Here is a 12,341-nt window from a genome sequence, read left to right on the forward strand (position 1 = left end):
AACTTGAGCCCTGCTCATTTTAGGCTTCCAATCTGGATAAATTGCCTGAGCTTGCCACGTACGCCTTGGGGATCTTGTCGTGCCCTGCAGCCAGTGTTCTCTCGGAACCTGTCTTCAGTGCTGCTGGGGGTCTGCTGGCAGATAAGAACACGCGTCTGTCCACTAACAATGTGGACATGGCTCTCAGAGGACTTTTCTTCCCCTAGGTCAGCCAGGGGACGCGAAAGGCACACGTATTTTTGAGAGTGCGTCATGCAAAGCATCTTTTTCATTTTGAAAAGGGGGATCAACTGATGCCAGTTAAGTGGGGTGTGTGTGGCCCAATTAGTGGAAACGAGGGAGACTGTGGTTGGAGTCCCCTCGCTTTTGAAAAAAGAACCAAGATGAACAAGTCATGGCTCTCAGAGGACTTTTCTTCCCCTGGCTCAGCCAGGGGAGGTGAAAGGCACACCTATTTTTGAGAGTGCTTCATGCAAAGCATCTTTTTCATCTTGAAAATGGGGGTCAAGTGATGCCAGTCAAGTGGGGTGTGTGTGGCCCAATTAGTGGAAACGAGGGAGACTGTGGTTGGAGTACCCTCGCTTTTGAAAAAAGAACCTAGATGAACAAGTCATGGCTCTCAGAGGACTTTTCTTCCCCTGGCTCGTCCAGGGGAGGTGAAAGGCACGCATATTTTTGAGAGTGCTTCATGCAAAGCATCTTTTTCTTCTTGAAAATGGGGGTCAACTGATGCCAGCCAAGTGGGGTGTGTGTGGCCCAATTAGTGGAAACGAGGGAGACTGTGGTTGGAGTCCCCTTGCTGTGTTTTACATGCTTTTAGAAGGGCATGACATGGCTTAGAGCTTGACTTTCAGCATCTGCAAACTGTTGGCTACCAAAATGCTTCCTTTCCAACCTTTTTAACCGAGGATTTTCGAGACCTTATGTCCATCACAGTGCCCCAAGAGCCGATACCCAGGCGCCACTCCTTCTCCAACAAAGGCGTGCACGCGCTACACCAGCATGTCGCACCAAACATCACCGCTTCTTTGAGAAACTGTGTGACAGGGTGCATTTCGCCACAGATACTTGGCCCAGTAAGCATGGACAGGGGCGTTACATGTCGCTGACTGGGCAATGGGTTACTATGGGGAGAGATGGAGAAGGGTCTGCTGTACAAGTCTTGCTGTCCCCACGAGTTGTATCAATCCTTCCTCTGTATGTAGAAGTTAATACACTGCTTCTGCCTCCTCAACCTCGTGTGGGTCCTTCACCTCGGCCCAAACCCTGTGTGGTCAGGGCACCCTTCCTTGTAACTGCGCTCAAGGAAAACCACACACCTCCTCCTTACTATGCTGGCAGCAGAGCTCAATGCCATCATGCGGTCAAATGTTTACTTTGAATTGTATGGGAAATGTGAGTCACACCGCTGAGAAGTTGTGGACGATTAGCTCTGGAGACCAAGTTTCATCAATGGCTGTCTCCACTCAACCAGCAGACAGGAAAGGCCGGGTGTGACAATGATGCAAACATGGCTGCGGCCCTTCGCCGTGACAATGTGACACACGTGCCTTGTGTGGCTCACGTGTTGAATCTAATTCTCCAGCAATTTTTAAAACACCATCCCGGCCTACATGGCCTTGTGCAGCGGGCACACTCGCTATGTGCTCACTTCCATCGTTCGCACACAGCAGCTCAACAACTTTCGTCGCTCCAGAAGTCTTTAGGTCTGGTGGTTAAATGCCTGAAATGCGATGTGCCGACACGCAGGAATTTGAATCTGCACATGTTGCAGCGTTTGTGGCAGCACCGCCGAACCCTGCTGCAATACGTTATGACAGATAGCCTGGCCTAACTTGATCCAGAGGTGGTGCAGATCACGCTGCTGGAGTGGTGTCAGATCAAGGACCTATGCACCCTTCTACACAGTTTACAAATGTCGACGAAGATGTTTAGCACTGGCAATGCCATTCTCAGCGTGACAATTCTGGTCATCTACATGATGGAGCACACTGTAAGCATTATTCGGAGTCAGGTGTTGGGACAAGAGGAAGGGGAGGAAGTACAGGAGGAGTCATATGCGGAAGGGATAACAAGATCTACGAGGTCCAGATGGTCAGCGGCACCTAGGCGGCAGTCATGGTGAGGGAGAGGGATTAACAAGGGCGCATAGTATCAGCAAAAAGTGTTGAGGAAGGTGCAGGAGCCCATGAAGAAATGGAGGACGAACTGGCGATGGGCATGGAAGACTCAGCAGATGAGTGAGAGCTTGCTCACATTTCGGTTGTGCGAGGTTGGGGGGAGAGGGCAGAGGAAGGAGGCACGATTCTCACCTCTCTGCTACCAACACACCAAGGACTTGGTCCTCCTGGATGCTCAAGACACATGAGCGCCTTGCTGCTGCACTACCTACAACATGACCCTCAGATTGTACGAATTCGAAGTAATGCTAACTACTGGGTTGCCACACTGTTAGATCCCCGCTACAAGACAAAATTTGGCGAAATAATTCCTGCCATAGAAAGGGACGCACGTATACAGGAGTATCTGCAGAAGGTGGTACGCAATCTTAGATCTGCTTTTCCACTAAACACCAGTGCTGCACAGAGTGAATCTCAACGCTTTGCCATGGATAGGAGGAAATGGTCTTTTACTTGTCCACATCTGAGGGACCGAGGGCTGGCTGCTGTGCTGAGATGGCATTGAGTACGGTGTCCCTGCAGAGTTGCACTTTTGGTCATATACAAAATGAGTTGAAAAAGGACAGATGCTGGTGGAAAGGGGAACAGGTGTGTTGGAAAGGGGAAAAATGTTTTTGTCCGTGGGTTTAGTGGTTAAGCAAAAGTAACATTTGCTGAAGAAACACCATCTGTTACGGTGGGACTGGCAGATTTGGATAAGGTGGTATATACTATGTTACCGCTATATAACGAAAATTAATAAGAAAAGAAATTGAAAGGTATATATCCCCATCAGCAGTCAATGTCCACCGTGCTCCCAGTTGGAAAAGGAGAGGTTGGCAACTGGAAGGTTTGGTGGAGGATACAGAGCTGTGTGGCTATGAAACTAATAGTAGCCTGAACCGAGTTAGACGCCACTTGGATCTGGAGACTGGGAGCCCTGTTAGCGTCACAGGGTCCACACGCCCACCCAGCCCAGGAACTCCCTGTTAACATCACAGGGGCCATTGAGTACCCTGACCATGTGCATTCGGGCCACACCTGTGGACAGCAGGCGCATCAGCAGCAGCAGGCCTATTAATGCCACTGGGCTGCACAAGCAGGACTTGTAGTACAGGAGCTGGTCTTAACCGTTCTGCGTTACCAACTGTGGTGGTGGCCTGCATCGACGCCCTATCCCTGCCTACCTCTGGCCTAAAGCCGCAATGGGTTCAACACATGGAGGTGTGCTCTTTCGGACATAATAGAAGACTGTGCACCTCCTTGTTGGCTCCAGCCCGTTTTATAACCTGGGTCCGCCCCAAACCAGGGTGGACCACAATGCACCTGCTGGAGACAAAAGCAGAGTGACACATCATGAGTGGCATAACTAGCGTCCTATTTGGAACCGCAACTTCAATAATGACCTCATGGCTGCCACGACACAAACACCTCACCAGTCATCCTCTGACCATCAATAATGAGGTGACAAGTCATAGGGGCGGGCCTCTGCAAGCCATTTGGGAGTGGCCTGGCCACATCGTCAGGACACCTGATGCCCTGTGGTCTATATGGGCCCCCCACATCAGGGGCAGGGCTAAAGAGTTCAATACCGGACCTAGTTTCTGATGCAGTAAGTGCCTGAGCATGCTCAGTAGCATGAAATACAGTCTCTGAAAAAAGACTATCAGCTTTAGCATGGTGTCTAGGCACAAAACAGGACTTAGACCTGGCATGGAATGCAAGTACCTATGCAAAGAGGCTTTTCGCACTAAGTGTGGGAGCATGCGCTGTATCCCAAAATGAAGACTTAGCCTCAGGAATGGCACAGTCAGGCTGAGCATACTCACTAGGCGAAACACTGTAGTTAGGTTGCGGCTGGGGTAAATCGGCACACGCATGCGCACTAGCTGCCTCTCCACACTTAGACGTGGATTAGAAATTGCTCTTCAGGTGTGGACTTGGAGAGGCTGTCTATGAACAGAAGGAAAAGCTAAAGGTGTGTGTTACAGCAAGGAGCCACCGCGGAAACACTTCGTTCAATTGTGAGGGGAGTCATTTTGGAGTTTGGTGAGGAGTACCGTAACGCCAGTGAGCAGCATCCTGTGCCACAGACCAACATTCTTACGGTGCTGTCTATACTGCTTACCGTGAGAGGAGCGTAAAGTCTGTATTTCTGGCAACTGACATCACAGTACCTGGGTACGGTAGGCTGTGCCCAGACAATAATGTCTGCATGCAACACTTTGTTTTATTAGCAAAACACATATCTGTTCTGGGTAGGCCGACTATTTATAGACAATAAGACTTGCTGCCTCTGCACTGTCAAATTGTCACGTACAGTTTAAATCATAGAGGGAAAGCGACACATGTTTGCATTGACTGTTGATTTTCAAAATTTCCATGACTGTGTTGCAGAGCTGTGTGGTTTGCATTCACACTGCTATCATCTGCCTTATCTGTGAGGCTTCAGCTAACAAGGGTATTCAGGGGGGGTAATGTGTTTTGTCTATGTTTACGTAGATAACTGGGAAGCTCTTGTGATGCGCCACTGGTAAGTCGTGTTCGCACACACACACACGCACAAACACACAATTACTGCTATGCAGAGGGATTAGCAGGTAGTAGGCAACAGAATAGATTGTTCAATTATTTAAATTGTATGCATGGTTCTTATTGTTTGTTTTGTAAAGTTAAACAATCATTTATCAACCCAACTGACTAGAGTCCTTTTCCTGTTGCCTGGTTTTGCTGCATACTGGGGAGCCCACCCTGTACACGAATTAAAATGAAGCATAAGTCGCAATGTGAATTTCACTGTGCTACAATGCGGCCTAGCGTGCCTGAGCAACCACCGCCTGCCCCATCAAGTGCATCTGCGTGCTCTTCATCCTCTGTGACTGTGGGGACAGCAGTCTCACATGGTTTTTCACACTGAACTTCCACCCCTTTACACGCAACAGGAAGTGTGATTGGCAGGTCATCACTTGTTTTGGAAGTGGAAACAGAAGGTATTGTTGAGCTGTCAGACATCGAGAGAACAATCATTGGATGCAGGCTACATTATATCCACACCTGCACCTTCGTCACAGATTGGCTGGACTACCTGCATTTAATAATTGCATTCCAGAAATGGAAAGGAGTGTAGAATGCACATGTGTTGTACCTTGCTTGGCAGCAAATGAACACTAACTTAGTATTCCAGACAATTTTAGGAAGGCAGAAAAAGAGTTAGCTCTTTGGGCAAATTAAATAGCGCGGCAAAAGTGGACAGGTGGGTACAGTGGCCGTGTTCTGTGGGTACCAGGACAGCAAAGGAAGCCTCACTTTCTATCCCTCCGAATGATCAAATGCAGCAAGGAATTCCCTGAGTTTGCTATAAAATTAGTGTAGCAAAATGTGCAGGAGGGTGTCATGCAGAGGTGCTAGAAATAGCTTTGCACCAGTGCGACACTAATGGAAGTCCAACAGCCACTTCTTGTATGCCACTAAATGGCAGTATTTTTTGCTATCATTATAGCTTATTAAAAACAGAGCAGGAGGGTGTCATGCAGAGGTGCTGCACATAGATTTGCACCAGTGGGGCACTAATGGAGTACAACAGCCACTTCTTTTATGTCACTAAATGGCAGCATTTTTTGCTATCATTATAGCTTATTAAAAACAGAGAAGGAGGGTGTCATGCAGAGGTGCTGCACATAGATTTGCACCAGTGGGGCACTATAGGAGTACAACAGCCACTTTTAGGATGCCACTAAGTTTACTCAATTTTTGGTATTATAATGGCTTAGTAACAATGAGTTTGAGTGTGCAATGCAGGCAGAGGTGCTGCAAATATCTTTGCACTAGTGGGACAATAATGAAGTCCAACAGCCACTTTTAGGATGCCACTAAATGGCAGCATTTTTTGCTATCATTATAGCTTATTAAAAACAGAACAGGAGGGTGTCATGCAGAGGTGCTAGAAATAGCTTGGCACCAGTGGGGCACTAATGGAGTACAACAGCCACTTCTTGTATGCCACTAAATGGCAGCATTTTTTGCTATCATTATAGCTTATTAAAAACAGAGCAGGAGGGTGTCATGCAGAGGTGCTGCACATAGATTTGCACCAGTGGGGCACTAATGGAGTACAACAGCCACTTCTTGTATGCCACTAAATGGCAGCATTTTTTGCTATCATTATAGCTTATTAAAAACAGAGCAGGAGGGTGTCATGCAGAGGTGCTGCACATAGATTTGCACCAGTGGGGCACTAATGGAGTACAACAGCCACTTCTTGTATGCCACTAAATGGCAGCATTTTTTGCTATCATTATAGCTTATTAAAAACAGAACAGGAGGGTGTCATGCAGAGGTGCTAGAAATTGCTTGGCACCAGTGGGGCACTAATGGAGTACAACAGCCACTTCTTGTGTAAGGGGTGGGCAGACCCCTTACAAGGAAGCACAGGTTTTCTCTGAAGTGGTTAATGCTGTCAACATAGAAACTGTACAGGAGGGAGGAGGAGCCGGCAGCTTAGGGGGAAAGGAAGTGTGTGCTGAAGGCAGTTGTGTCTGGGACGGGAGAGAAGAAACAGCCAGGGGCAGAGTGTGGAGCTGAGTGGGCAGAAAGAAAGAAAGAAGGGAGCTGGAAGAACAGGGAAGCCGGAGAGAAAAGGAGCGGGCGGAACCTCATAGTGCAAAGCAGTCCCGGTGTGGGTCCGGGCTGTGGGTAGCCAGAAGTGGGAGCCGGGCGAAGAGGAGTAGTCAGGCAAGTCACCCACTTGAGGGGACGCTAGGGCAGGCTTTCCCTCAGCTAAAGGAAGCGCCACAGCACTGTGTTTTATTACTGCCACGTGTGGAGACTTGCGAAGAATAAAACATGTTTGTTATTTGCATTGAACCATGAATGAAGAGTATTTGTGCGCCAGACAACACCTGCACCACCACACTCTGCCCCACCAAGACATCTCCCGTCCCGATAGTGACGGCGGAGCCAAGGGTAAGCCTGACAGAAGGGGCCACGACTACAAGCCCAGAGGCGCCCCTCGCACCCCGTTACATGTGGCGTAGTCGGCAGGATCCGGATCATATGCAAGGGGTCCCGCTCCAAGAAGAAGGAGATCAAGTGATGCCGAGGACACTGGATCCAGATTATTGGAAAAGAGTCCCGATCCCATGGTGGGAAGAGGAAGAAGTGCCTAAGGCATTGGACCGGGCACAAGATGGCAGCAAGATGGCCGTTGTCTGTGAAGACACAGAAAGCGCGCGCAGAATTGGCGCCAAAAGAAGAGCCTGGGGCTGGCCAGTGCCGAAAAAGAAGTTCGGAGTACTCCGCCCAAAGAGGGGAGGTGCCGGTCCCAGGGCACGAAGGAAGATATGTGAAGTGGGCGGTGTTCCAGAGAAAAAGAAGAACCGCCGCGTAGGGGTCGACCTGATGTGTGAGACTGGGGGTGGAGTATACCCAAGAGCGGGAAAAGTAAGCCCGCCTCCACTTCCTCCAGCATCTCCACTGACTCCGACGCCATTACCAGAAACGCTGACTCCGAGCAAGATAGAGACTCCAGGAAGACAGCAAGCTGCGGTAGCCGCACTAGTAGCGACTAGCCTGGGCAGAGGACGCCCGAAGCAGACTGCGGCTGCGGAAGGACCCACCCTTAACCTACCGGCTGTGCCAGGAGGACCGGAGCGGCCCACTACACAAGAGGCCGCACAGTGGCAACAGGAAATCGAGTGGGAGGAATGCCAATACCGGCGGCGGTCGCAGCAAAGACTGGTGCTAGCTGAACTCTCCCACCCGAGACGTTGGAGCAACCCGCCAACTACGAGCCCTTCCGGAGGCTGCGCCGGTTGCCCGGACAGTCCCTGTCGGAGTACATGCAGGCCCAACGAGCCGAATGGCAACGTGCATATCATCCGGAGTGACTTTTCAAGACCGGAAGATGGCGGGCCTGTTTTTGTTCAACACCGGCGTTGTTTTGAGCCGGAAGAAGGTGTGTTGTTTGTAACCGTTCAAGTTGCTGAGCCCGGAAGAGAGCCTGATGCTGGACTGAGCCAGGGGCTCCCTCCGCGTCGTTAAGAAGATTTTTGCCGAGTTGTGTTCCTGCCAGCTAACGTCTAAGACTGGGAGTGCTGCAAAAGCCTCCGGGCAGAAACTCCACTAAGACCGGGAGTGCCTGCCGACGGCCTCCGGGCACGACTAAGACCGGGAGCTTCCAGGAGGAACTCCGGGCGCTGGACTGGTGTGCCCTTGCGGGTGCCCTCAGGTGAACATGTTCGCAGTTTCATTAAAATGACTTTGTTTAGTTTTAAAATGTGATTTTAGATTTGTGCCTTGCCGGGAGGCTTAGGCTTAAAGAGGGGAGGTATGTAAGGGGTGGGCAGACCCCTTACAAGGAAGCACAGGTTTTCTCTGAAGTGGTTAATGCTGTCCCCATAGAAACTGTACAGGAGGGAGGAGGAGCTGGCAGCTTAGGGGGAAAGGAAGTGTGTGCTGAAGGCAGTTGTGTCCGGGACGGGAGAGAAGAAACAGCCAGGGGCAGAGTGTGGAGCTGAGTGGGCAGAAAGAAAGAAAGAAAGAAGGGAGCTGGAAGAACAGGGAAGCCGGAGAGAAAAGGAGCGGGCGGAACCTCATAGTGCAAAGCAGTCCCGGTGTGGGTCCGGGCTGTGGGTAGCCAGAAGTGGGAGCCGGGCGAAGAGGAGTAGTCAGGCAAGTCACCCACTTGAGGAGACGCTAGGGCAGGCTTTCCCTCAGCTAAAGGAAGCGCCACAGCACTGTGTTTTATTACTGCCACGTGTGGAGACTTGCGAAGAATAAAACATGTTTGTTATTTACATTGAACCATGCCTGAAGAGTATTTGTGCGCCAGACAACACCTGCACCACCACACTCTGCCCCACCAAGACATCTCCCATCCCGATAGTGACGGCGGAGCCAAGGGTAAGCCTGACAGAAGGGGCCACGACTACAAGCCCAGAGGCGCCCCTGGCACCCCGTTACACTTGTATGCCACTAAATGGCAGCATTTTTTGCTATCATTATAGCTTAATAAAAACAGAGCAGGAGGGTGTCATGCAGAGGTGCTGCACATAGATTTGCACCAGTGGGGCACTAATGGAGTACAACAGCCACTTCTTATATGCCACTAAATGGCAGCATTTTTTGCTATCATTGTAGCTTATTAAAAACAGAGCAGGAGGGTGTCATGCAGAGGTGCTAGAAATAGCTTGGCACCAGTGGGACAATAATGGAGTACAACAGCCACTTCTTGTATGCCACTAAATTGCAGCATTTTTTGCTATCATTATAGCTTATTAAAAACAGAGCAGGTGGGTGTCATGCAGAGGTGCTGCACATAGATTTGCACCAGTGGGGCACTAATGGAGTACAACAGCCACTTCTTGTATGCCACTAAATGGCAGCATTTTTTGCTATCATTATAGCTTATTAAAAACAGAGCAGAAGGGTTTCATGCAGAGGTGCTGCACATAGATTTGCACCAGTGGGGCACTAATGGAGTACAACAGCCACTTCTTGTATGCCACTAAATGGCAGCATTTTTTGCTATCATTATAGCTTATTAAAAACAGAGCAGGAGGGTGTCATGCAGAGGTGCTAGAAATAGCTTGGCACCAGTGGGACAATAATGGAGTACAACAGCCACTTCTTGTATGCCACTAAATGGCAGAATTTTTTGCTATCATTATAGCTTATAAAAAACAGAGCAGGAGGGTGTCATGCAGAGGTGCTAGAAATAGCTTGGCACCAGTGGGACAATAATGGAGTACAACAGCCACTTCTTGTATGCCACTAAATGGCAGCATTTTTTGCTATCATTATAGCTTATTAAAAACAGAGCAGAAGGGTTTCATGCAGAGGTGCTGCACATAGATTTGCACCAGTGGGACACTAATGGAGTACAACAGCCACTTCTTGTATGCCACTAAGTTTCCTCAGTGTTTGCTCGTATAATGGCTTAGTAACAATGAGTTTGAGTGTGCAATGCAGGCAGACGTGCTGCAAATATCTTTGCACTAGTGGGACAATACAGAAGTCCAACAGCCACGTTTAGGATGCCACTAAGTTTCCTCAGTGTTTGCTAGTATAATGGCTTAGTAACAATGAGTTTGAGTGTGCAAAGGGCAGGAGGGTACAATGGCAGGGTTGCTGGTCTGGGTAGAGGAAAGGAAGCCTCCCTTTCTATCCCTTCTAATGGGGAAATGCAGCGAGGAAATCCCTGACCTTAGCTACACAGACGCTGTCATCTTGTGTAGCTGTTAAAATCTGTTTTCACTGCCCTGACTGTCACCTACGGCTCTGACCCTGCCGGTATTAGCCCTTAGAAGGGCTGAAAGAAACTTCTATCCCTATTCTGTATAGCACTGTGTATAGAGCGTACACAGCAGTATCGGAGACAGGAGTTACGCCAGCGGTGACTGACACCCAGACGCAGAAGAGATAATGGTGTCCGGACGGGCAGATACTCGTTTTTATAATGCAGGGACATGTGACATGGACATCCTATCACACATGCCGTTGCTTCTCTGGCTAAAAGTCCACTTAGCTGTGTGTGTGTGTCTGGGATTGGCTGACATGCTGGCACGCCCCACTACACGCGCACGCTTAGGGAAGGAAGACAAGGAAAAAAAAAATGGCGATCGCCATTATCCAAACAGCAGTGATCTGAATGCGCTGTTCCCGCACACTATACGCTGAAATTTCATAATAGTGTGAGTCACAGAGTGACTTACACTATTACAGCGGAACGCCAGCTAGTAATTAGCTTGTCTTTTTGCTGCTAGAACCGTTCTCGAACGTATCTAGAACTATCGAGCTTTAGCAAAAAGCTCGAGTTCTAGTTCGATCTAGAACAGCCCCCAAAATCACTCGAGCCGCGAACTGGAAAACCTCGAACCGCGCTCAACTCTAATAATAACATTGTTCTATCTTAAGTGCTAAAGATATTATGGACTTTATATGACTGTTCATTATAATATTCAAATATTACTATCTATATACTGAGCTATCTTTATATGGCAAATGTCAGTTGTACCATGTTTGAAATTGTTAATAAAACGAAGTTAAAAAAAAAAAGAAAGCGCTCATGTGTCAGATGTTTTCATGAGGCCTAAGTCCATGTTCTGTTGGTTGCGGGGTAACGCACAAACTTGACTCCTCCAGCCCCTCCCACCAATCATGGAAAAAAGAGACGGGATCAATACCTTCTTTCTCTCCAGAGCTTTCAGCGCCCATCACCTCTTCCTCCTCCATTTGTTCCTTGGCTCCTGCACCTTCACTACCAGTTTGTTTGTTACCATGAGCCCACCTCAATCGATAGACTCCACAATCCCATGATACCCGCCTGTGTGACAACTGTCTGTACATTTGAAATTGTATCCTGTCCTCAACCTCCTCTGCTTCCTCCTTCTCCAGCTGTCTATTCAAAGTGTTCTCCAACATGTAGATGAGTAGAATAGTGATATTGATGACGGCATCGTAAGCGCTAACCATCTTTGTAGTCATTTCAAAACTTTGCAGGAGGGTGCAGAAGTCCTTTATCTGTGCCCACTCTGCAATCATGATTTCCCCCACATTCGTACTGCGTAATCCTAGTCTATGCCTCATGGTATATTGCACCATATGCTTGCTGCTGCTGCCACAGTCGTTGCAACATGTGCAGAGTGTAATTCCACCGTGTCGGCACATCATATATCAATCGGTTAAGTGGTAAGCTGAAAGCCTATTCTATTGTTGCCTGTTGATTAACGGTGCAATGCGAATCGCAGAAGTGAATACACAGTGACTGTGCGTTCTGTAGCAGCACATCCAGGCCGGGATAGTGGGCTAGAAATTATTGTACAACCAGGTTTAGGATGTAAGCCATGAAAGGCACATGTGTGATGTGTCCCAGGCATAGGGATGACAACTGGTTTGCACCATGGTCGCACACGGCCTTCCCTAGCTCCAGGTTCAGTGGAGTCAGCCATGTATCAAATTCAGCCCAGATAGCACTCCACAACTCTTCTGCAGTGTGACTTACTTCTCCAATGCATATTAATTTCAGCACTGCCTGATTGCGTTGATCCCTGGCTGAGCTGTTCGGAGGTGGGGGGATTCTCTCTGCACTCTTGGAATGCGTGATACATTAAGGGAGAGTTTAGGGTGCAGGTGGCGATGCTAGTGAGGGTGAAGGAAGCAGAAGAATAAGATGAAGTGGTAGAT

This window comes from Anomaloglossus baeobatrachus, chromosome 6 (genome assembly GCF_048569485.1).
Source record: "Anomaloglossus baeobatrachus isolate aAnoBae1 chromosome 6, aAnoBae1.hap1, whole genome shotgun sequence".
Taxonomy (NCBI): Eukaryota; Metazoa; Chordata; class Amphibia; order Anura; family Aromobatidae; genus Anomaloglossus; species Anomaloglossus baeobatrachus.